Raw genomic sequence first — 24450 nt, 5'->3', positions numbered from 1 at the left:
TCTTATGTTAGTTTCACACCTATCTGTTAGCATACTTTTTGTTTAGTGGAATGCTTTATACTTACCTTTTCATTTATGTAATTTCTACATGTCAGTTTGCAGAATAACAACTCAAGTAAACTTCATTAACAGGTTCTGTGGCTCAGAGGAATAGCGGCTCGTCCCCTAATTGGAAGGTTGTTGGTTCGATCCCTGGCTCCTGGTGCCACATGTCGAAGTGTCCTTGAGCAAGATACTTAACCCCGAATTGCTCCCGATGCCGTGCATTGGTGTGTGAATGTGTATGAATGAGTTAGTTTCTGTTCGATGGGCTTTACCATCACTCAGCGAATGTGTTTGAAAGGGCGAATGTGCCATGTACTGCAAAAGCGCTTTGAGTGGTCGGAAGACTAGAAAGGCGCTATACAAGTACAGGCTCATTTACCATTTACCATTTATTCCGGAAAGGAGGTTCGACCAACTCTGAGCCTAACCCTGAACTCTGAGTAGACTTACCCTGGGAAGTGAAACTCTGAGTTTTCAGTTCCAGAACAGCTGATCTGAGTAAGGTAAGTTAACTCTGAGTTGAGCTCATGCCTGATGACTAGTAAAAACCCATCATCAATGGAGCTCTGATACTGTGATTCACCATGGCAACAGGGAAGAAAACAGGAAGCAGACATTTTCTGGCTGCGGCCGTAGTAAAAATCACTGACAGAGTTTTAGATGCGGTCGTCTTTTCCTTTTGAATTTAACATCACTTTCTTTTACATTAGCCTTTGAGGAAGTGGTTGAATGTTGTTCAATGTTTTGTTTTATTTTATTTTACGGTGTTTTATTTAATTTAAATGCAGTCAGCTGAAAATGAAATATAAAACCAGTCTGGTGAGGCTCCTTACTTTGGTTTGATTCATATTTCACATATTAAACAAAGTAAAAGTTTATTCAGTGGATATTTTAACTTGTAGTAGCTTTTACCACCAACAGATGCTGTTTAACACACATCTGTCTCCTAACATCCTGCTGAGAAGATGAACATGAAGTGGTGACAGTCACCTCCACCTCCACCACGTCCGACAGAGGCAGAGGAGCTGGTCCTGAGTCAGGTCGCTGGTTGACCAGAGGCTGAGGACAGACGTCACTCTCCCCCAGGACCCCAGGGCCAACATTGGAGGCAGAGACACACTCAGATAGAACTAGAAGTAATTTAATGTTATCCTCAATGCGGTGGCAAATTAGAAACACGGACTTCAGCACTTTGAGATTGTTTTATGAAAAGTGCGTTAGAAATAAAATGTATTATTATTATTACTTTGAAAAATATAGATATGCCTACTAATTGCTACTTTTGTAGCTATCTGTAGGAAATAAAGAAAGCAGCCAAATGAAGTGTTATTTCTCTTTTTCTGGCTGCTGGAAGGTGATTGATAAAGTGATAAAAAAAAAAAACGAAGAGGATTGTTCAGATCTGAGAGCGCGTCAGCGATGACGAGTAGTCTGATATTCGCTGTGTGGCTGGAGAATATAAATGATGGACTGATGAGAAGTGGTGGGATACTGTTTTCGATTCTATCGCTCCTATAAAAAGGAAATTATTAAAACATAGGAAACTAGTACCGTGGTATAACCACCAAACCTGCCAATTAAAGCAAAAAGCTAGGAAATCTGAAAGGAAATGGCGCTCTTCCAAATTATCAGAATATCGCTCAATTTGGCGTGATAATCTTAAAACCTATAGAAAGGTCCTCCGTAATGCCAGAGGAGCCTATTATTCAGCACTTAAAGAAGAAAATAAAAACAACCCTAGGTTCCTCTTCAGCACTGTAGCCAGGCTGACAGAGAGTCACAGCTCTAGTGAGCCACATATCCCCATAAACTTAAGTAGCAATGACTTTATGAGCTTCTTTTGTAATAAAATTATTACTATTAGAGAGAAAATTAATAACCAACTGCCATCAACAGCTATCAGTGGCTCTCCAAGTTCAGGAATTTTAACTAACGTAAACTCAGATATATATTTAGACTGTTTTTCTGCTATTGATCTTCATCAGTTAACCTCAATAATTTCTACATCGAAGCAAACAACCTGTCTGTTAGACCCGATCCCAACTAGGCTGCTTAAAGAAGTCGTACCCTTAATTGGCACTTCTTTACTGGATATGATTAATCTTTCTTTATTATCAGGATATGTACCACAGTCCTTTAAAGTAGCTGTAATTAAACCCCTTCTTAAAAAGCCCATGGGTCTTAGCCAATTATAGACCGATTTCTAACCTCCCCTTCCTCTCTAAGATTCTGGAGAAAGTAGTCGCCAAAGAGTTGTGTGACTTTTTACATAACAATAGTTTATTTGAGGATATTCAGTCAGGATTTAGAGTTCATCATAGCACAGAGACAGCTCTGGTTAAAGTTAATGATGACCTTCTGATTGCTTCAGACAATGGACTTGTCTCTGTACTTGTATTATTAGATCTTAGTGCTGCATTTGACACCATTGACCATGATATGATTTACAGAGACTTGAGCATCAAATTGGCATTAAAGGAACTGCACTAGGCTGGTTTAAGTCATATTTATCAGATCGTTCGCAGTTTGTACATGTTAACGATGAATCTTCAATAAATACTACAGTTAGTCATGGAGTTCCACAAGGTTCTGTACTTGGACCAGTACTATTTACCTTATATATGCTCCCTTTAGGCAACATTATTAGGAATCACTCCATTAACTTTCACTGTTATGCAGATGATACGCAGTTATATCTATCGATCAAGCCCGATGAAATTAATCAATTATCTAAATTACAAACATGTCTTAAGGACATAAAATCCTGGATAAGCTGCAATTTTCGGATGTTAAACTCAGAAAAACACAAAATTCTTGTACTTGGTCCCAAAAACCTTAGAGACTCAGTGTGTAAAGATATAGTTACTCTAGATGGCATTACCTTGGCCTCTAGCACCACTGTCAGGAATCTTGGAGTTAGCTTTGATCAGGATTTGTCATTTAATTCCCACATAAAGCAAACCTCTAGGATTGCCTTCTTTCATTTACGTAATATTACAAAAATTAGACACATCCTATCACAGACAGATGCAGAAAAACTAATCCATGCATTTGTTACTTCTAGGCTGGATTACTGCAACTCTATTATCAGGTTGCCCCAATAAGTCCATTAAAACGCTCCAATTAATTCAAAACGCTGCAGCACGAGTACTGACAGGAACTAGAAAAAGAGATCACATCTCTCCTGTACTAGCTTCTCTGCACTGGCTCCCTGTAAAATTTAGAATAGAATTTAAAACTCTCCTCCTCACCTATAAAGCTCTTCATGGTCAGGCCCCTTCATATCTTAAAGAGCTCATAGTACCCTATTACCCCATTAGAACACTACGTTCTCTGAATGCTGGGCTACTTCAATTCAATTCAATTCAATTCAATTTTATTTGTATAGCGCCAATTCATAACAGAAGTTATCTCAGGACACTTTTCAAATAGAGCAGGTCTAGACCGAACTCTTTAACATTAATTACAGAGACCCAACAGTACCACCATGAGCAAGCACTTGGCGACAAGGGCAAGGAAAAACTGCCTGTTAAAAGGCAGAAACCTAGGACAGATCCTCCGGCTCTAGGTGGGTGGTCGTCTGTCTCGACCAGTTGGGGTGAAGAGAGAGAGAGAGAGAGAGAGAGAGAGAGAGAGAGAGAGAGAGAGAGAGAGAGAGAGAGAGAGAGCGCGACAGACAGACAGACAGGTGCACAGCAACAACAGTATTGGCAATGGCAGTCAAGCAGGACCATGGCAGGAGGCTCCACCAGGATCCATGAGAACCTGCGAGACGAGAAAGCACAAGAACTCCGGGGAAGAAGTGGAGTTAGTAACATGCATTAAAGGGACATGAATGAGTGCAGAAAGAGAGAGGAAGAGAGTAGCTCAGTGCACCATGGGAAATCCCCCGATAGTCTAGGCCTATAGCAGCATAACTAAGGGATGGTTCAGGACTCACCTGATCCAGCCCTAACTATAAGCTTTATCAAAGAGGAATGTCTTAAGCCTACTCTTGAAAGTGGTGAGGGTGTCTGCCTCCCGAACCACAACTGGAAGCCGGTTCCACAGGAGAGGAGCTTGGTAACTGAAGGCTCTGGCTCCTGTTCTACTTTTAGAGACTATAGGAACCACAAGTAGCCCAGCATTCAGAGAACGTAGTGTTCTAGTGGGGTAATAGGGTACTATGAGCTCTTTAAGATATGAAGGGGCCTGACCATGAAGAGCTTTATAGGTGAGGAGGAGTATTTTAAATTCAATTCTACATTTTATAGGGAGCCAATGCAGAGTAGCTAGTACAGGAGAGATGTGATCTCTTTTTCTAGTTCCTGTCAGTACTCGTGCTGCAGCGTTCTGAATTAATTGGAGCGTTTTAATGGACTTATTGGGGCAACCTGATAATAAAGAGTTGCAGTAATCCAGCCTTGAAGTAACAAATGCATGGATTAGTTTTTCTGCATCTGTCTGTGATAGTATGTGTCTAATTTTTCTAATATTACGTAAATGAAAGAAGGCAGTCCTAGAGGTCTGCTTTATGTGGGAGTTAAATGACAAATCCTGATCAAAGAGAACTCCAAGATTCCTGACAGTGGTGCTAGAGGCCAAGTTAATGCCATCTAGAGTGACTATATCTTTAGACAATGAGTCTCTAAGGTTTTTGGGGCCAAGAACAAGAATTTCGGTTTTTTCTGAGTTTAACATCAGAAAATTGCAGGTCATCCAGGATTTTATGTCCTTAAGACATGTTTGTAATTTAGATAATTGATTAATTTCATTGGGTTTGATTGATAGATATAACTGCGTATCATCTGCATAACAGTGAAAGTTAATGGAGTGATTCCTAATAATGTTGCCTAAAGGGAGCATATATAAAGTAAATAGTATTGGTCCAAGTACAGAACCTTGTGGAACTCCATGACTAACTTTAGTATTTATGGAGGATTCATCGTTAACATGTACAAACTGAGTACGATCTGATAAGTATGACTTAAACCAGGTTAGGGCAGTTCCTTTAATGCCAATTTGATGCTCAAGTCTCTGTAAAAGAATATCATGGTCAATGGTGTCAAATGCGGCACTAAGATCTAATAATACAAGTACAGAGACAAGTCCATTGTCAGAAGCAGTCAGAAGGTCATTATTAACTTTAACCAGAGCTGTCTCTGTGCTATGATGAACTCTAAATCCTGACTGAAAATCCTCAAATAAACTATTGTTATGTAGAAAGTCACACAACTCTTTGGCGACTACTTTCTCCAGAATCTTAGAGAGGAACGGGAGGTTAGAAATCGGTCTATAGTTGGCTAAAACCCCTGGGTCAAGAGTAGACTTTTTAAGAAGGGGTTTAATTACAGCTACTTTAAAGGACTGTGGTACATATCCTGATAATAAAGAAAGATTAATCATATCCAGTAAAGAAGTGCCAATTAAGGGAACAACTTCTTTAAGCAGCCTAGTTGGGATCGGGTCTAATAGACAGGTTGATGGCTTCGATGAAGAAATGATTGAAGTTAACTGATGAAGATCGATAGCAGAAAAACAGTCTAAATATACATCTAAGTTTACATTGACAGAAGTCCCTGAACTTGGAGAGCCACTGATAACTGTTGATGGCAGTTGGTGATTAATTTTTTCTCTAATAGTAATAATTTTATTATAGAAGAAGCTCATGAAGTCATTGCTACTTAAGTTTATGGGGATATGTGGCTCGATAGAGCTGTGACTCTCTGTCAGCCTGGCTACAGTGCTGAAGAGGAACCTAGGGTTGTTCTTATTTTCTTCTATTAGTGCTGAGTAATAGGCTCCTCTGGCATTACGGAGGGCCTTTCTATAAATCTTAAGATCATCTTGCCAATTTGAGCGATATTCTGATAATTTGGAAGAGCGCCATTTCCTTTCAGATTTCCTAGCTATTTGCTTTAACTGGCGGGTTTGGTGGTTATACCAAGGTGCTAGTCTCCTATGTTTTAATAATTTCCTTTTATAGGAGCGATAGAGTCTAATGTTGATCGTAGTGAGCCTGTAGCACTATCGACAAGATTATCAATTTCAGAGGGACTAAAGTTGTTATAGGACTCTGTTAAATTCAGACATGGCATTGAATTAAACACTGAAGGAATCTCCTCCTTAAATTTAGCTACAGCACTGTCAGATAAACATCTGCTGTAGGAAGTTTTGCCTAATGGCTTATAATCTAATAGTATGAATTCAAAAGTTACTAAATAATGGTCAGATAGGAAAGGATTATGTGGGAAGACTATTAAATGTTCAATATCAATGCCATATGATAAAACAAGGTCAAGAGTGTGATTAAAACAATGAGTTGGTTTATTTACACTCTGACAGAAGCCAATTGAGTCTATTAATGATATAAATGCATTACTAAGGCTGTCATTGTCAACATCCACATGAATATTAAAATCACCTACAATAATTACTTTATCTGATTTAAGGACTAAGCTTGATAGAAACTCTGAAAATTCAGATATAAAATCAGAGTACGGTCCAGGAGCGCGGTACACTATAACAAATAGAACTGGCTGCAGTGTTTTCCAGTTTGGGTGAGAAAGACTAAGAACAAGGCTTTCAAATGAATTATAATTTAGTTTAGGTTTAGGGTCCATTAAAACGCTCGAATCATATATAGCTGCTACTCCACCTCCTCGGCCTGTGCCTCGAGGAATGTGAGTATTAATATGACTGGGGGGGTGGATTCATTTAGGCTAACATACTCCTCGTGGGACAACCAGGTCTCAGTAAGACAAAGTAAATCAATATCATAATCTGATATTAATTCATTCACTAGAACAGCTTTAGAGGACAGAGACCTGATATTTAACAGCCCACATTTCATTCTCTTATTTTGTGCTACTGAGGAGTTGGTTTTAATTTTTATTAGATTTTTATGTTGAACTCCTCTTGTTTTTATTTCTTTAAATAGTTTAGGTGGTCGGGGGACAGACACAGTCTCTATGGGGTTTTGGGTGGGTGACTGTTCTAAAGAAAGCGCAGAGGAGTGTGTAAGACAGCAGCTCTGCTTCCTGGTCCTAACTCTGGACTGTCAGGTTTTAGAAATAAACTTCGCCATATTTCTAGATAAGAGAGCCGCTCCATCCAAAGTGGGATGGATGCCGTCTCTCCTAATCAGACCAGGTTTTCCCCAAAAAGGCTTCCAGTTATCAATGAAGCCCACATCGTTTGCTGGACACCACCTCGACAGCCAGCGGTGGAATGACGACATGCGGCTATACATGTCATCACTGGTCACATTGGGGAGGGGTCCAGAGAAAACTACGGTGTCCGACATTGTCTTAGCATAGTTACACACCGACTCCACATTAATCTTAGTGACCTCCGATTGGCGTAAACGGGTGTCGTTACCGCCGACGTGGATAACAATCTTACTGTATTTACGTTTATCTTTAGCCAGCAGTTTTAAATTTGATTCAATGTCGCCCGCTCTGGCCCCAGGGATGCATTTAACTATGGCCGCTGGCTTCGCTAACTTCACGTTTCTGACTATGGAGCTGCCAATAACCAGAGTTGGTTCCTCAGCGGGTGTATCGCTGAGAGGGGAAAATGTATTAGAAACGTGAAGCGGTTGGTGGTGACCTGTGGGCTTCGCCGTTCTAGTCTTCCTTCGCTCAGTCACCCAGCCTCCCTGTCTTCCCGGCTGCTCGGGAACTACCGGGGGATCTACAGAGCTAACAGAAGCTACCTTCGGTCGGACCGCACCGGCTACCGGGGGCTGACTAACTATAGCGGCTAAAGATATCTCAGTGGTGCGGTGCCGTTCCTCTAACTCACTAAGCCTCGCCTCCAGCGCAGTAAATAAACTACATTTAATACAGGTACCATTATCTTTAAAGGAGGCAGAGGAATAACTGAACATCTGACACACTGAGCAGGACAGAGGAGAGGGAGAGGGAGAAGCCATAGCTAACTGCTAATGCTAATGAAACTAGAGTGTATGAAAAACTTTGAAAGTAGTGAAAAGTCCCTAAAAGAGGGAGAAACTCCAAGTGTTTAAGTAGAACTAGTCTACGTTTAAATGTTAAGCGGGTAAATAACCGCTGTAACGAGTAAAACTAATTTATATGTAGCGTTCACTGACAGAGCTACAGCACCAAACAGTGTACACAGAGCAGGAAGTAAACCGGAAGTGAGTCAGTACGCTTACCGTAGCACGTCCAATCCAATCCAATGGATAACTCCAAGAACTTGTGGTTCCTATAGTCTCAAAAAGTAGAACAGGAGCCAGAGCCTTCAGTTACCAAGCTCCTCTCCTGTGGAACCAGCTTCCAGTTGTGGTTCGGGAGGCAGACACCATCTCCACATTCAAGAGTAGGCTTAAGACATTCTTCTTTGATAAAGCTTATAGTTAGGGTTGGCTCAGGTGAGTCCTGAACCATCCCTTAGTTATGCTGCTATAGGCCCAGACTACCGGGGGATTTCCCATGATGCACTGAGCTCCTCTCTTCCTCTCTCTCTCTGACTCATTCATGTCCCACTAATGCATGTTACTAACTTCACTTCTTCCCCGGAGCTCTTGTGCTTTTTCGTCTCTGTGGTTCTCATGGATCCTGATGGAGCCTCCTGCCATGGTCCTGCTTGACTGCCATTGCCAATATCACTGATATTAGTGTTATTATTATTATAAGTATTATTATAGCTACGGTTACTGTTGTTGCTGTTGTCACTGCTCATTGTCCCCAATCGTTGCTGTTGTCAGGTTCAGTCAGTCACTACTATTAGTGCAGTTGTTGCTACTTTTGTTGCTGTGCACCTGTCTGTCTGTCTGTCTGTTTTTCTGTCTCTCTCAAATTCAAATTCAAATTGAAAATGGGCTTCATTGGCATCAAAGTTTTTTAAAAAACAATATTGTCAGAGCAAAGTATTCAAATACAATACAATAAATCAAATATATATACATTATTATTATATGAACATTATATTAGTTATATACAGTGTGTGTGTGTGTGTGTGTGTGTGTGTGTGTGTGTGTGCGTGTGCCTCGATCACTCACTGTCCCTCAGGTTGTGGCATGTTAATATATACTGGGCAGCAAGGTGTGCCCGCTCTCCTTCTCTAAGGAGTATTTTTAATTTGGAGAGGTCGTTCAGCTCTTTGAAATCTGGTATCAAAGAGCTATCCCTATCAAATATTTTAAGCCAGATTTTTATTGGAATATGGAAATTATAAAATGTTCTCTTAATTGCATGTAGAGCTCTCCGAGCTTTTTCTTTTAGTGCATTCACTGCCATGTTGAAACTCCCTGATGCTGTTATGGTTATACCAAGGTAGGTATAACTCATGCTGTGTTCAATGACATGATTATTGATGGTAAATTGGTGTTTGTTCTCATGACACCTGGGGCGTTTTTGAAAGATCATGACATTGGTTTTCTTCACTGCCAGGGCCCAGTTCTGACAGTACTTTTCTACTACGTCCAGCTGTAGCTGTAGTCCTTGTTCAGTAGGAGACAGTAGAACAAGGTCATCAGCATAAACAGAGACTTCACTCTCTATCTAGGAGGGAGAGGCCAGGAGCAGCACATTTATCTAACTCAACAGCCAGTTCATTTATATACACATTAAATAAAGTCGGACTTAGATTGCAACCCTGCCGAACGCCTCTTCTCTGGGGGAAGAAATCAGTTAGTTTGTCTCCAATTTTAACAGCACACGTTTTCCAAATACATTGATTTAACCAGATCATACATTTTGCCAACTATACCACAGTTTAAAGGTTTGTAATGGAGCCCTTCAGGCTAAATAGAGTCGAAAGCTTTCTTGAAATCAATAAAGCAGTTGAATATTTTTCCATTCTTAGTTTGTTGTACATGTTTGTTGATTAAAGTGTGAAGGGTATATACATGGTTTTCTTTAATTGTTTCTTCTAATTTTTTGAGTTTTTCTCTCATAATACACTGATCTGAATTGATTTGATTGATTGGTCTTTGTACAGATTTTCAAAATGTGATCTCCAGATGTCACCGTTTTGGATGGGTAATGTCTGCTCTTGCTTTGTGTTGAACTTGTTCCACATATCCCAGAATTGATTTTGGTTAATGGCATTCTCAATATTTTCAAGTCTCTCTCGCTCTCTCTCTCACCCCAACTGGTCGAGACAGACGACCACCCACCTAGAGCCGAAAGATCTGTCCTAGGTTTCTGCCTTTTAACAGGCAGTTTTTCCTTGCCCTTGTCGCCAAGTGCTTGCTCGTGGTGGTACTGTTGGGTCTCTGTAAATAATGTTTTAAGGAGTTCGGTCTAGACCTGCTCTATTTGAAAAGTGTCCTGAGATAACATCTGTTATGAAATGGCACTATACAAATAAAATTGAATTGAATTGAATTGAAATTGAATTGAATTGTTCGTATTTGTTACATTCAACAACTTCTAAAGTTACAATTACTTGGATTTGTAAACTATTTACAACAAATATTCACTGTGCACATTGTACAAATGTATTCCCAGTTCCAAATTTAAGACTATTTATCGAAATTCAATAAAACAATAAATGAAATAAAAAACGTTAGCATTACTTACCAAATCAGGGCTGATGATAAGACGGCGCTTAAGAAAACGAGGGCAATAAGACTAATGAAAAAAACTGAGGTGGTGGTGGTTTGAAGCGGGGGGATAAAAGTGCGCATTGCAAACAAATAAAAACAAATTAAACTGTGTTCCACATCCACACGGGCTGGCCAAAACTTCCCCGCATCAAGGCAAATTCAAGATGGCTAACCCAGCTTTCCTGAGGGAGAGATAAGACCCACCCACCAGAACGTCATGATGTTGATAATGTCATGACACTACTGTATGGTTCCTAAACCTTTTGAGCGTTCCGCACAAATTAGCTATAAAATATTGAGCCCTATTCAATTAAATTGGCATAAATCTCAACAGAGCTCAACACTTTATAGTTTGGTCAACTGCATAATGACGTTTGACTGTTATGACCTTATTAGTTATGAGCTAGTACAACTATTTGGGATTACAGTGTGGTTGTTTATGTTACCGGCACCAGACCTAGAGGAAATCTGGACCAGCAGCAAGGGTTACACAGGCTAGGGAGCACTGTGTAGCCAATAAATAAACTGTGGATTGACAGAGAGATGATGAAAGTTAGCATCTTGCTCATGCCAGAGCTTGTTTATTTCTTACACATTTACAAGCAATTACCAGTCACATTTCTAACTTTCTGATTTAAATGCATGTCAACATCATACCAAAATATTCCACAAACTAAACAACAAATGCTGTAACTTAATTACAATAAATAATATAAAACCTTTTGTCTAAATTCAAACAAGTTTACATGAATACAAAATGAAGGTAACACATTACAAATAACAAAACTGACTTAACTTAAAATACAAATATGTATCAAAATAATAACTTAAAAGACACAATTACTCTATAACCTACATTCGTGACATACACAAAGCCTTTCCCAACATTCTTATACTCTTTTTTCCGCGCTTGCACTTGCACAGCAGCAATTAACAATATGGCGCAGCCACAGCGCGTTAACAAGTGACTTGGAAAGTGAAACTAACTTTAACATGAAATCTTTCTCATCACAATTTACACACTGCGGCTGACTAATACTTTAAACAACATTTAAAACATCTTTCCTCTTTTTACAGTATGCTAATGTCAGTAAATTTACACTTAGAAAACTACTGTGTAAAACTAGTTCATAACCGAACTACAAAGCATGACGACGCTCGTCTGAACAATCATCTACAAAACGAAACTAATTACACTTAACCCACTTCTCAAATCATGTTACACATTACAAAACAATTTATGATGTATTCACATATGATACTGATTCACGGTTAAGATAGAAAAATTGTTTTTCAGTACCTGTGGATTGACAGAGAGATGACGAAAGTTAGCGTCTTGCTCATGCCAGAGCTTGTTTATTTCTGAGCTGCGCATGTGCAGAGCTTGTAGCTACAGTCTCCCTAGTGGATCCACAGCAGCACTAGAGCACCACCTGTAAATCAAGCTACTGTCTGGTAATTGTTTAATGTATACCTGTGCAACACCAGGAAGCACTAATACCATCACAGAAGAGGCATTTGATGTCTGCTGATGAGGTTTAAAGAAAGACGGGGCACTGAGATGGTATGCAACCATGTGTTGATGCCTGTTTGCTAGTGTTTTTAACACATTTTTAAAGTTTTGTGTGTCATGTACAACACGCTTGAAAAAAGCTGTGTTGCCCTCAAATCTCATTGTCCACAAGTGAACAAGAGGTCCAAAACAGTGAATGAGATCAGGGTAATGTTCAAAGTAGTGATGTTTAGGTCGGAGTGTGAAATCAGGAAAGACTTGCATCTGTCTATGATCCTGTATCTTTGTCTGCAAATACTGGATGAATTCGTAAATGCTGAACAAAGCAGCAACTGGACCACCTCTTTCAAATCCATCAGTAAAGTCCATGCTCCATCTCCCTCAGGAACTACATTACCAATCATCAAAGGGAGCAGTCTAAACAATTTAGAATTTTCATGGCCATTGCCGCCAATGGTGTTCTTTACAGCAAAGTTCAACCTTGTCTGTGTGCTGGTATGGAAATGACAAATTTTTCCTGTTTAAATACTCATGGGTAAAGTACTTGGAACGGATCATCTCCCCAATACACATGGCCAGCTCTATTGGCACAATTCCCTCAAAAAGATCATGCAGGACATCAGGTGGGAAACCAGTGACTGTATAAAAATGTTCCAAACTCTGACTCAGGACACGGTCTCCCTGAACACCACATTGAGCCTGACTATCCTCATGCATTACTGCATGCACATTGATGTCATGGCTAGCTTTGTCAGACTAAATTCTCCGTCCCCAACATTATGACTGAACTTTGTCTATGGTAGCTGTGCAGAATCTGCAGAAATATTTGGCTCTGAAACACTTAGTGAAGCCTAAGAAGTTATCTCAGGACACTTTTCAAATAGAGCAGGTCTAGACCGAACTCCTTAAAACATTATTTACAGAGACCCAACAGTACCACCATGAGCAAGCACTTGGCGACAAGGGCAAGGAAAACTGCCTATTAAAAGGCATAAACCTAGGACAGATCCTTCGGCTTTAGGTGGGTGGTCGTCTGCCTCGACCAGTTGGGGTGATAGAGAGAGAGAGAGACAGATCAAATTCAAATCACACAGAAATCACACAGAATCACACAGAAAAATAAAGTACTTAGAAACTTAAAAAATAAATAGATAAAGATAAGAAGAGAAAGAGAAAGCTGTGCAGAAGAACGTGGGTGCATTAATGTAATGCATACTTTATATACAGGGTGGGTATAAGAGTCAATGACAGTGGGTAATCCGGGCCTTGTTAAGGAGGCCAGCTGCCGACGGGAAGAAACTGTTTTTATGGCGAGACGTTTTAGTCCTGATGGACCGCAGCCTCCTGCCAGAGGGAAGTATCTCAAAGAGATTGTGACCGGGGTGGGAGGGGTCAGCCACAATCTTACCTGCACGCTTCCTGGTCCTAGAGGCGTACAGGTCCTGGAGGGATGGCAGATTGCAGCCGATCACCTTCTCAGCTGATCGAATGATACGCTGCAGTCTGCCCTTGTCCTTGGCAGTGGCAGCAGCGTACCAGATGGTGATGGATGAGGTGAGGATGGACTCGATGATGGCAGTGTAGAAGTGCACCATCATCGTCTTTGGCAGGTTGAACTTCTTCAGCTGCCGCAGGAAGTACATCCTCTGCTGGGCTTTCTTAGAGAGGGAGCTGATGTTCAGCTCCCACTTGAGGTCCTGGGTGATAATGGTACCCAGAAAGCGGAAGGACTCCACAGAGTCAACTGGGGAGTCACACAGGATGATGGGGGCGGGTGGGGCTGGGTTCTTCCTAAAGTCTACAACCATCTCCACTGTTTTCAGAGCGTTTAGCTCCAGGTTGTTCTGGCTGCACCAGGTCACCAGATGGTCAATCTCCCATCTGTAGGCGGACTCATCTCCACCAGAGATGAGCCCAATGAGGGAGGTGTCATCCGCGAACTTCAGGAGCCTGACGGACTGGTGACTGGAGGTGCAGCTGTTAGTATACAGGGAGAAGAGCAGAGGAGAAAGAACGCAGCCCTGAGGGGATCCGGTGCTGATGGTCTGGGAGTCAGAGACATTTTCCCCCAGCTTCACGTGCTGTTTCCTGTCAGACAGGAAGTCTGTGATCCACCTGCAGGTGGAGTCAGGCACAGTGAGCTGGGAGAGCTTGTCCTGTAGCAGAGCAGGGATGATGGTGTTGAATGCAGAGCTGAAGTCCACAAACAGGATCCTGGCGTAGGTTCCTGGGGAGTCCAGATGCTGGAGGGTGAAGTGCAGGGCCATGTTTACTGCGTCGTCTACAGACCTGTTGGCTCTGTAGGCAAACTGCAGGGGGTCCAGGAGAGGGTCCGTTATGGCTTTCAGATGGGAGAGCACAAGGCGCTCAAAAGACTTCATGACCACAGAGGTGAGGGCAACAGGTCTGTAGTCATTTAGTCCTGTGGTCCTTGCTTTCTTGGGGACAGGGATGATGGTGGATGCTTTGAAGCAGGCTGGCACATGACATACCTCCAAAGAGGTGTTGAAGATGTCAGTGAACACCGGAGACAGCTGGTCAGCACAGTGCTTCAGGGTGGATGGAGAGACAGAATCTGGTCCGGCTGCTTTGGGGGGGTTCTGCCTCTTGAAGAGTCTGTTGACGTCCCTCTCTTGGAGGCAGAGAGTCGTCACTGTGGTGGAGGAGGAGGGATTCACAGAGGTGTGAAGCTGTGAAGTGGCCCCAGCTCCTGCTGGGCTGGGGGGGAGGCACTGGTGAGGTGGGGCTGGTGAGGGGTGTCACGGGGGATGGTGTCAGGACTGCTCCTTTGTCTGTCGAAGCGGCAGTAGAACTCATTCAGCTCGTTTGCCAGGCGCAGATCATTGATGGAGTGAGGGGTTTGGGGCTTGTAGTTAGTTATCTGTCTGAGCCCCTTCCAGACAGAACCAGAGTCATTGGCTGAGAACTGATGTTGAAGTTTCTCAGAGTACTGACGTTTAGCTTCTCTCACCGCCTTGCTAAACTTGTACTTAGACTCCTTAAACTTGTCCCTGTCCCCACTCCTGAACGCTTGCTCCTTCTGCAACCGTAGTTGAATGAGTTTGGCTGTGAACCAAGGTTTGTCGTTGTTGTAACTCACCCTGGTGCGTGATGGTACACAGCAGTCCTCACAGAAGCTGATATATGATGTCACAGCCTCTGTGTACTCATCCAGACTGTTAGTAGCAGTCCTGAACACATCCCAGTCAGTAGAGTCCAAGCACGCCTGGAGATCCTCCACAGCTTCACTGGTCCACTGCTTTGATGTCCTCACAACAGGTTTGCAGAGCTTTAATTTCTGCATGTATGAGGGAATCAGGTGGACCATGACATGGTCGGAGAGGCCCAGTGCGTCGCGGGGGACGGCGTGATAAGCTCCGCTGACTGTAGTGTAACAATGATCCAATATATTCTTCTCTCTGGTCGGGCATTTAATAAACTTTTTATATTTTGGAAGTTCGTGACTGAGGTTTCCTTTGTTAAAGTCACCAAGGACAATAACTAAAGAGTCCGGGTTAGTCTGCTCCACACACAGTATCTGGTCGGCGAGCTTGCGCTGTGCGTCCTGCACGTTGGCCTGCGGTGGAATGTAAACACCGACCAGAATGAATGAAACAAACTCACGGGGGGAGTAAAAAGGTTTACAGTTTATGATGAAAGATTCCAGAGTAGAAGAGCAGTGCTGCTGGATCACTGTCACATCATTGCACCAGCTACTGTTGGTATAAAAACAGATACCTCCACCCTTTGTTTTGCCGGAGAGTTCCGTGTTACGATCCGCTCTGAGGAGTTGGAAGCCTGCCAGCTGCAGCGCAGAGTCCGGTACCGATCCACACAGCCACGTCTCCGTGAAGCATAAAACAGAGGATGAAGAAAAGTCACTGTTTTTCCCCAGAAGTAGCTGAAGTTCGTCCATTTTATTGCACAGTGAGCGCACGTTGGATAGGAATATTCCAGGTAACGATGTACGATGTCCGCGCTGGCGGAGACGCACAAGCGCACCGGCACGTTTCCCTCTCCTCCTGCGTTTCACTGCGTGAGCAAAGGTGAGCGCACCTTTGACCACAATGTCCAATAATTCCACGGAAGAAATAAGAAAAGTGGGAAAGAGATCAGCTGGAGTTGTTCCCCTGATGTTCATGAGCTCTTCTCTAATAAAAGAGCCCCGGGTATCACAGCCGAAAACTGAATTAACAAACAAAACAAGAAAAAACAATGTGCACCAACACACCGAGGCGGCCGTACGTGGCGCCATCTTGTTATCAATAACAATAATAACAGTGATATTAGCAAAGGCAGTCAAGCAGGACCATGACAGGAGGCTCCACCAGGATCCATGAGAACCTGCTAGATGACTAAGCACAAGAACTCCGAGGAAGAAGTAAAATTAGTAACATGCATTAATGGGACATGAATGAGTGCGGAAAGAGAGAGAGAGGAAGAGAGGAGCTCAGTGCACCATGGGAAATCCCCCGATGGTCTAGGCCTATAGCAGCATAACTAAGGGATGGTTCACACCACACACGACTGTCCCTCGAACTGCCTTACCAATGGACTCAATGAATACACCATCTTGTGCAAGAGTATGGAGGTCTCGCAACAGAGGACCAAGTGCTCTTTCATAGCCAAACTTCTCAATGTCAGAGACTTTACATAATGCTGCCAGCTGAGTCACATGCAAGGCTGATCTGTATTTACAGGGTAGATCAGCAAGTACCCAATACAGTGAACTGAGTTTGTGGATTTTCCTTGATGTTCCAAGTGGATTCGCTATTTCAAGATAATCAATGTACAAAATCAGTGGTAACTTTAGCTCGTCTGTGGAAGCCAATAATTTTTCTCTTTAAAGTACAAGCCATCTTGGTGGCTCAGGTAATGACCTTCTTGTGCCATCTCTGTTTCTTGAATTTTGTCTAGAATGTTAGTATGTCTGAACACTGTCCGGATCATCTCGAGAATGGGAATGTACACTGCTGTGTGCCCTGGCTGTACTGTACAGGAATTACCACAGGGTAATTCTTTTCAACAAAGGTTCTCCTTCTCTTGGTTGAAGACAATTCCCCCCCTTTAGCTGTGGCACTGACAAGAATGTTACTGTCCATAACTGCATTGACTACCTCATTCAGAGTGGTTTCACTAGCAGAGATGTCATGACTTTCTAAGTCTCCTTAACAAGAGGTTGGGATATAGAAAAAATCTGAGTCAAATGTTCCACTATTTCCTGAGATACCATGTCAGACACATGAAGAATAGTTTGCATCTTTAGGAATAATGATGCCAAGTTATAGTGCAACTGTGCTCTTAAACCGTCAGTATCACATTGACTCTCAACCTCGGAAAGCTCAAATGCAACTGCACTATCACACAGAGTAGGTCCCTCACCAACACATTCAGCTGTAGTTATGACTTGGTCACTATAATTTTCTCCTGATAAAACATTATAATCAAAGTCTAAACTACTAGCATGTTTTCTACTTCTGTGTGCATTAAATGATGAGTACACATTTAATACAGTAATTACAGTTCTTGAAAGGGCATGCTACCATCTCATGACTTCTTAAATGACTCCTCAAATGACCAAATAGTGTTGTCTGAGAAAAAGCCTGCTTAAAGCTGCACAATTCAATTCAATCCAATTTTATTTGGATAGCCCAAATTCATAACAGAAGTTATCTCAGGACACTTTTCAAATAGAGCAGGTCTAGACTGAACTCCTTATAATAATAATAATAATAATAATACATTTTATTTATAAGCGCTTTTCTAAATACTCAAAGACACTTTACATAAAAAAAAAAAAAAAAAACAAAAACATAAAAGCAGCCAAACAACATCAAATAGTAAAACATTAAAAACACATCAGACTTAGCTAAACATTAAAAGCAATTTTTAAAAAAAAACATTATTTACAGACACACACAAGGGACAAGTAAAAAATGCACATGCTGCAAACCCTGATACCCAACACAACTTGCACTTTCACTCCATTGAATCATCTGCAGCCTGCAATTTAAATAATACAAATAAATTAATTTATTATGTACATATATTATGTATATAATATATGAACCACTGCATTGACACAGTGCATTTGCTGATGACTTATGAGAATAATCTGAAATCTTTTGAAATGTGAAGTCTGATTTCAGTCTGATCTGCAAACTTCTGATCCAAACAGCTGATCTGTGACATGGTACTGTGCGTGGCATAAGCTTTTGTGTGCTTCAATATTTTTTGTGTTTCCAGTACTATAGATAAATACTGCATACAATCATCAGTATGCCCAATTAGCAAGCCAACTGACTGGTTATTTGCTTTTAATAAGGCTTTTAATAAAGCATCCTTTGTCCACATATACCTGAATATTTCAAAATCAATATACAAACACTGATGAAGAGAATTCAAATTGAAAACATACCTTGAATTGCTGTAGTGCCTCAATACACAGTTTGATCCTGTGGGGACAATCTGCAATAATTCACATCACTCCAATCAACAAGAATGTCATCAAATGCTGCTTTTAAAACATATATTTTAAGTGTTTCACACCCACCAATACAAATAGCTGCTTTCTGGTGAGTCATGTGTTAATGTGCATTATGGAATCACATTAGCTATCAATCTCCATAGTCCTTAATGACCACACAATAAAGCTTTTCATTAAATTTCCAAATAATAAGAAACACATTTGTATTTTGTCTCCAAGATACAGTTATTAGATACACCAAGCTAAAAAGTAATGTAGTCTAATCCAACATTCCTGCTATAAATTCTATTGTTGGGAGATGGTAATGATTTTCTTGAATCTGTTTTAGAGATATTCAACTGTATGATGTCTTTTAGAAGAGCTGTAGTGTGTGCTGCTGTTGAATTGTATCACGTTATATAGTTACAATATAGTTCACCAGACCACGAACCACATCCTATAATAATAAAATAAAACTACATTCAATCATCAACACTATTTTAGGATACATCTTACCAAGATGTCTTTGAAGCAAAGAAAGATCAATTACAACAGATATAAGTAAAATTAAAATATAAACAGTACTTACCAAACATATGTTAAATAGTCATAATATACAGTGGGTACGGAGAGTATTCAGACCCCTTTAAAATTTCCACTCTTTGTTTCATTGCAACCATTTGCTAAAATCAAAAAAGTTCATTTTATTTCTCATTAATGTCACTTAGCACCCCATCTTGACAGAAAAAAACTGAAATGTAGAAATTTTTGCAAATTTATTAAAAAAGAAAAACTGAAATATCACATGGTCATAAGTATTCAGACCCTTTGCTGTGACACTCATATTTAACTCACATGCTGTCCATTTCTTCTGATCCTCCTTGAGATGGTCCTGCTCCTTCATTGGAGTCTAGCTGTGTTTAATTAAACTGATTGGACTTGATTCGGAAAGGCACACACCTGTCTATATAAGACCTTACAGCTCACAGTGCATGTCAGAGCAAATGAGAATCATGAGGTCGAAGGAACTGCCCAAGGAGCTCAGAGACAGAATTGTGGCAAGGCACAGATCTGGCCAAGGTTACAAAAAGAATTTCTGCAGCACTCAAGGTTCCTAAGAGCACAGTGGCCTCCATAATCCTTAAATGGAAGAAGTTTGGGACGACCAGAACTCTTCCTAGACCTGGCCGTCCAGCCAAACTGAGCAATCGTGGGAGAAGAGCCTTGGTGAGAGAGGTAAAGAAGAACCCAAAGATCACTGTGGCTGAGCTCCAGAGATGCAGTAGGGAGATGGGAGAAAGTTCCACAAAGTCAACTATCACTGCAGCCCTGCACCAGTCGGGGCTTTATGGCAGAGTGGCCCGACAGAAGCCTCTCCTCAGTGCAAGACATATGAAAGCCCGAATAGAGTTTGCCAAAAACACATGAAGGACTCCCAGACTATGAGAAATAAGATTCTCTGGTCTGATGAGACCAAGATTGAACTTTTTGGTGTTAATTCTAAGCGGTATGTGTGGAGAAAACCAGGCACTGCTCATCACCTGCCCAATACAATCCCAACAGTGAAACATGGTGTTGGCAGCATCAGGCTATGGGGATGTTTTTCAGCTGCAGGGACAGGACGACTGGTTGCAATTGAAGGAAAGATGAATGCGGCCAAGTACAGAGATATCCTGGAAGAAAACCTCTTCCAGAGTGCTCAGGACCTCAGACTGGGCTGACTACCTCACTGACAGACCACAGTATGTCAGACTGCACAGCTGCTTGTCAGATGTGGTAACGAGCAGCACTGGTACACCCCAAGGAACTGTACTGTCACTGTTCCTGTTTACCCTCTACACCTCTGACTTCTGCTTCAACTCTGGAGTGTGCCACCTACAGAAGTTCTCTTATGACTCCTCCTCCCTATCATCTGTGATACAGCCGACAATGGAGGAGTACAGAGACCTGATTGAGAACTTCATTGGATGATGAGACAGGAACCACCTACAGCTTGACACAGGAAAAACCAAAGAGCTGGTGGTGGACCGGGGGTGCCAACAAGCTTAGCAAGCTGAAAGCCATCATGGACAACCCCTCTCATCCTTTCTACACTGAGCTGAGGCAGCTCAGGAGCACTTCCAGCTACAGACTGACCCAGCCCCGAGCCTCGAAGCGGTTCGGAGGCTCATTTGTACCATCAGCCATCAGACTCCACAACACCACAGCACCCAGTACCTCCAGTACCTCCAACCCCCGCAGACAAAGACTGGTTTACAACTCCTACCTACAAGGCACAGCCCTTTTGCACTATTTATATTTAATTTCTACTTTAGTAGTTTAGTAGTTTTAGTTTAGTTTTAGTTTTTTTGTTTTAGTCAAGTTAAATTTTCTGCTTATATTTTGCACTCCATGTCCTACTTGAACAATGCATAGTGTATATACTTTAATTTATAGTTTTATATCTTCTAATATTAATAATATTAGTAATATTTTTATTGTGATATTCTTTGTTCTCTGTTTTTGAACTACTTTGCCCTATTGCTGCTGTGTAAACCTGAATTTCTCCTAAGGGGGATAAATAAAGGAACATCTTATCTTATCTTTTATGTTTACTTTTTCAAATATTTGTACTATCATAACGAAATGCCATACTATGCATCAGTACATCTATCTGATGGTAATTGTTTCTTTGAATATGTATTACTATTGTATCATTCTTTCTCTCTTTCCTTCCTCGTGCTTTATCTATCTATCCTGCTATTCAACTGAGGTTAAGAAAAAAGTTAAAACTAAGCTCTATTGTTCCTCACCATGAACTTCAATAGTTAACAGCACTTAATAGTTAAGTGCTCTGTTGTCTCATTAGCTGGTTTTGATTTCTGTGCCCATATTTCTTATGAGTTAGCAGTACTGTTCGGGTTTACAGTGTGCAGTACCACCAACATACAGATTTTTATTTCTTATTTATCAATCATCAATTTTGGTTACATCATTAGCAAACAGCCTATTTTTTTTTCTCATTTCTTTCTTTTCATTATTTTTTAATTTATTTTTAATTTTCCCTGCACTGCTATAATGATTTACCGAGCTAACCGACATCAGGTTAATCAGATCAGAATCCTTTTTTATTCAGCTTTACTTTTATTTTTATAGCGCCAATTCATAACAGAAATTATCTCAGGACACTTTTCAAATAGAGCAGGCCTAGACCGAACCCCTTATAACATTATTTACAGAGACCCAACAGTACCACCATGAGTAAGCACTTGGTGACAAGGGCAAGGAAAAACTGCCTGTTAAAAGGCAGAAACCTAGGACAGCTGTTAGCTTGTTGAAGGGTGTGAACGGTGACGTGCTACGGTAAGCGTACTGACTCATTTCCGGTTTACTTCCTGCTCTGTGTACACTGTTTGTTGCTGTAGCTCTGTCAGTGAACGCTAAATCTAAATTTGTTTTTACTCGTTACAGCGGTTATTTTCCCACTTAACATTTAAACGTAGACTAGTTCTACCTGAACACTCGGAGTTACTCCTTCTTTTAGCGACTTTTCACTACTTTCAAAGTTTTTCATACACGCTAGCTTCATTAGCATTAGCAGTTAGCTATGGCTTCTCCCTCTCCCTCTCCTCTGTCCTGCTCAGTGTGTCAGATGTTCAGTTATTCCTCTGCCTCCTTTAATGATAATGGTACATGTATTAAGTGTAGTTTATTTACTGCGCTGGAGGCGAGGTTGCAGGCGAGGCTTAGTGAGTTAGAGGAACGGTACCGCACCACTGAGATATCTTTAGCCGCTATAGTTAGCCAGCCCCCAGTAGCCGGTGTGGTCCGACCGAAGGTAGCTTCTGTTAGATCTGTAGATCCTCCGGTAGTTCCCGAGCAGCCGGGAAGACAGGGAGGCTGGGTGACTGAGCGAAGGAAGACTAATACGGCGAAGCCCACAGGTCACCACCAACCCATTCACGTTTCCAATACATTTTCCCCACTCAGCGATACACCCGCTGAGGAACCAACTCTGGTTATTGGCAGCTCCATAGTCAGAAACGTGAAGTTAGCGAAGCCAGCGGCCATAGTTAAATGTATCCCTGGGGCCAGAGCGGGCGACATTGAATCAAATTTAAAACTGCTGGCTAAATATAAATGTAAATACAGAAGACTGTTATCCACGTCGGCGGTAATGACACCCGTTTACGCCAATCGGAGGTCACTAAGATTAATGTGGAGTCGGTGTGTAATTATGCTAAAACAATGTCGAACTCCATAGTTTTCTCTGGACCCCTGCCCAATGTGACCAGTGATGACATGTATAGCCGCATGTCGTCATTCCACCGCTGGCTGTCGAGGTGGTGTCCAGCAAACGATGTGGGCTTCATTGATAACTGGAAGCCTTTTTGGGGAAAACCTGGTCTGATTAGGAGAGACGGCATCCATCCCACTTTGGATGGAGCGGCTCTCTTATCTAGAAATATGGCGAAGTTTATTTCTAAAACCTGACAGTCCAGAGTTAGGACCAGGAAGCAGAGCTGCTGTCTTACACACTTCTCTGCGCTTTCTTTAGAACAGTCACCCACCCAAAACCCCATAGAGACTGTGTCTGTCCCCCGACCACCTAAATTATTTAAAGAAATAAAAACGAGGAGTTCAACATAAAAATCTAATAAAAATTAAAACCATCTCCTCAGTAGCACAAAATAAGAGAATGAAATGTGGGCTGTTAAATATCAGGTCTCTGTCCTCTAAAGCTGTTTTAGTGAATGAATTAATATCAGATTATGATATTGATTTACTTTGTCTTACTGAGACCTGGTTGTCCCAGGAGGAGTATGTTAGCCTAAATGAATCCAACCCCCCAGTCATATTAATACTCACATTCCTCGAGGCACAGGCCGAGGAGGTGGAGTGGCAGCCATATATGATTCGAGCGTTTTAATGGACCCTAAACCTAAACTAAATTATAATTCATTTGAAAGCCTTGTTCTTAGTCTTTCTCACCCAAACTGGAAAACACTGCAGCCAGTTCTATTTCTAAAACACTGCAGCCAGTTATAGTGTACCGTGCTCCTGGACCTTACTCTGATTTTATATCTGAATTCTCAGAGTTTCTATCAAGTTTAGTCCTTAAATCAGATAAAGTAATTATTGTAGGTGATTTTAATATTCATGTGGATGTTGACAATGACAGCCTGCATTTATATCATTAATAGACTCAATTGGCTTCTGTCAGAGTGTAAATAAACCAACTCATTGTTTTAATCACACTCTTGACCTTGTTTTATCATATGGCATTGATATTGAACATTTAATAGTCTTCGCACATAATCCTTTCCTATCTGACCATTATTTAATAACTTTTGAATTCATGTTGTTAGATTATAAGCCATTAGGCAAAACTTCCTACAGCAGATGTCTACCTGACAGTGCTGTAGCTAAATTTAAGTAAATTCTAAATTCAATGCCATGTCTGAATTTAACAGAATCCTATAACGACTTTAGTCCCTCTGAAATTGATAATCTTGTCGATAGTGCTACAGGCTCACTACGATCAACATTAGACTCTATCGCTCCTATAAAAAGGAAATTATTAAAACATAGGAGACTAGCACCTTGGTATAACCACCAAACCCGCCAGTTAAAACAAATAGCTAGGAAATCTGAAAGGAAATGGCGCTCTTCCAAATTATCAGAATATCGCTCAAATTGGCAAGATAGTCTTAAAATTTATAGAAAGGCCCTCCGTAATGCCAGAGGAGCCTATTACTCAGCACTAATAGTAGAAAATAAGAATAACCCTAGGTTCCTCTTCAGCACTGTAGCCAGGCTGACAGAGAGTCACAGCTCTATTGAGCCACATATCCCCATAAACTTAAGTAGCAATGACTTCATGAGCTTCTT

The 24450-nt window shown here is 41.3% G+C and overlaps 1 protein-coding gene across 2 annotated transcripts in view; it reads left to right on the top strand.

Annotated features, from left to right (window-relative positions):
• The window catches only part of LOC127365350 (uncharacterized), a 213478-nt gene that overhangs the window by 161777 nt on the left and 27251 nt on the right, over positions 1-24450 (top strand). The window contains exon 2 of one of the 2 annotated variants that reach the window (XM_051403372.1): positions 23453-23703. The gene's annotated coding sequence lies outside the window, so the exon portion shown is untranslated. Of the gene's footprint in view, positions 1-22789; positions 23704-24450 lie in introns of those variants that run through there. The other variant, XM_051403371.1, reaches the window with a different exon arrangement.

The sequence above is a fragment of the Dicentrarchus labrax genome, unplaced genomic scaffold (assembly GCF_905237075.1).
Source record: "Dicentrarchus labrax unplaced genomic scaffold, dlabrax2021, whole genome shotgun sequence".
Taxonomy (NCBI): Eukaryota; Metazoa; Chordata; class Actinopteri; family Moronidae; genus Dicentrarchus; species Dicentrarchus labrax.
Note: the sequence above shows the minus strand (reverse complement) of the source record. Positions and strands in the feature narration are given on the sequence as shown.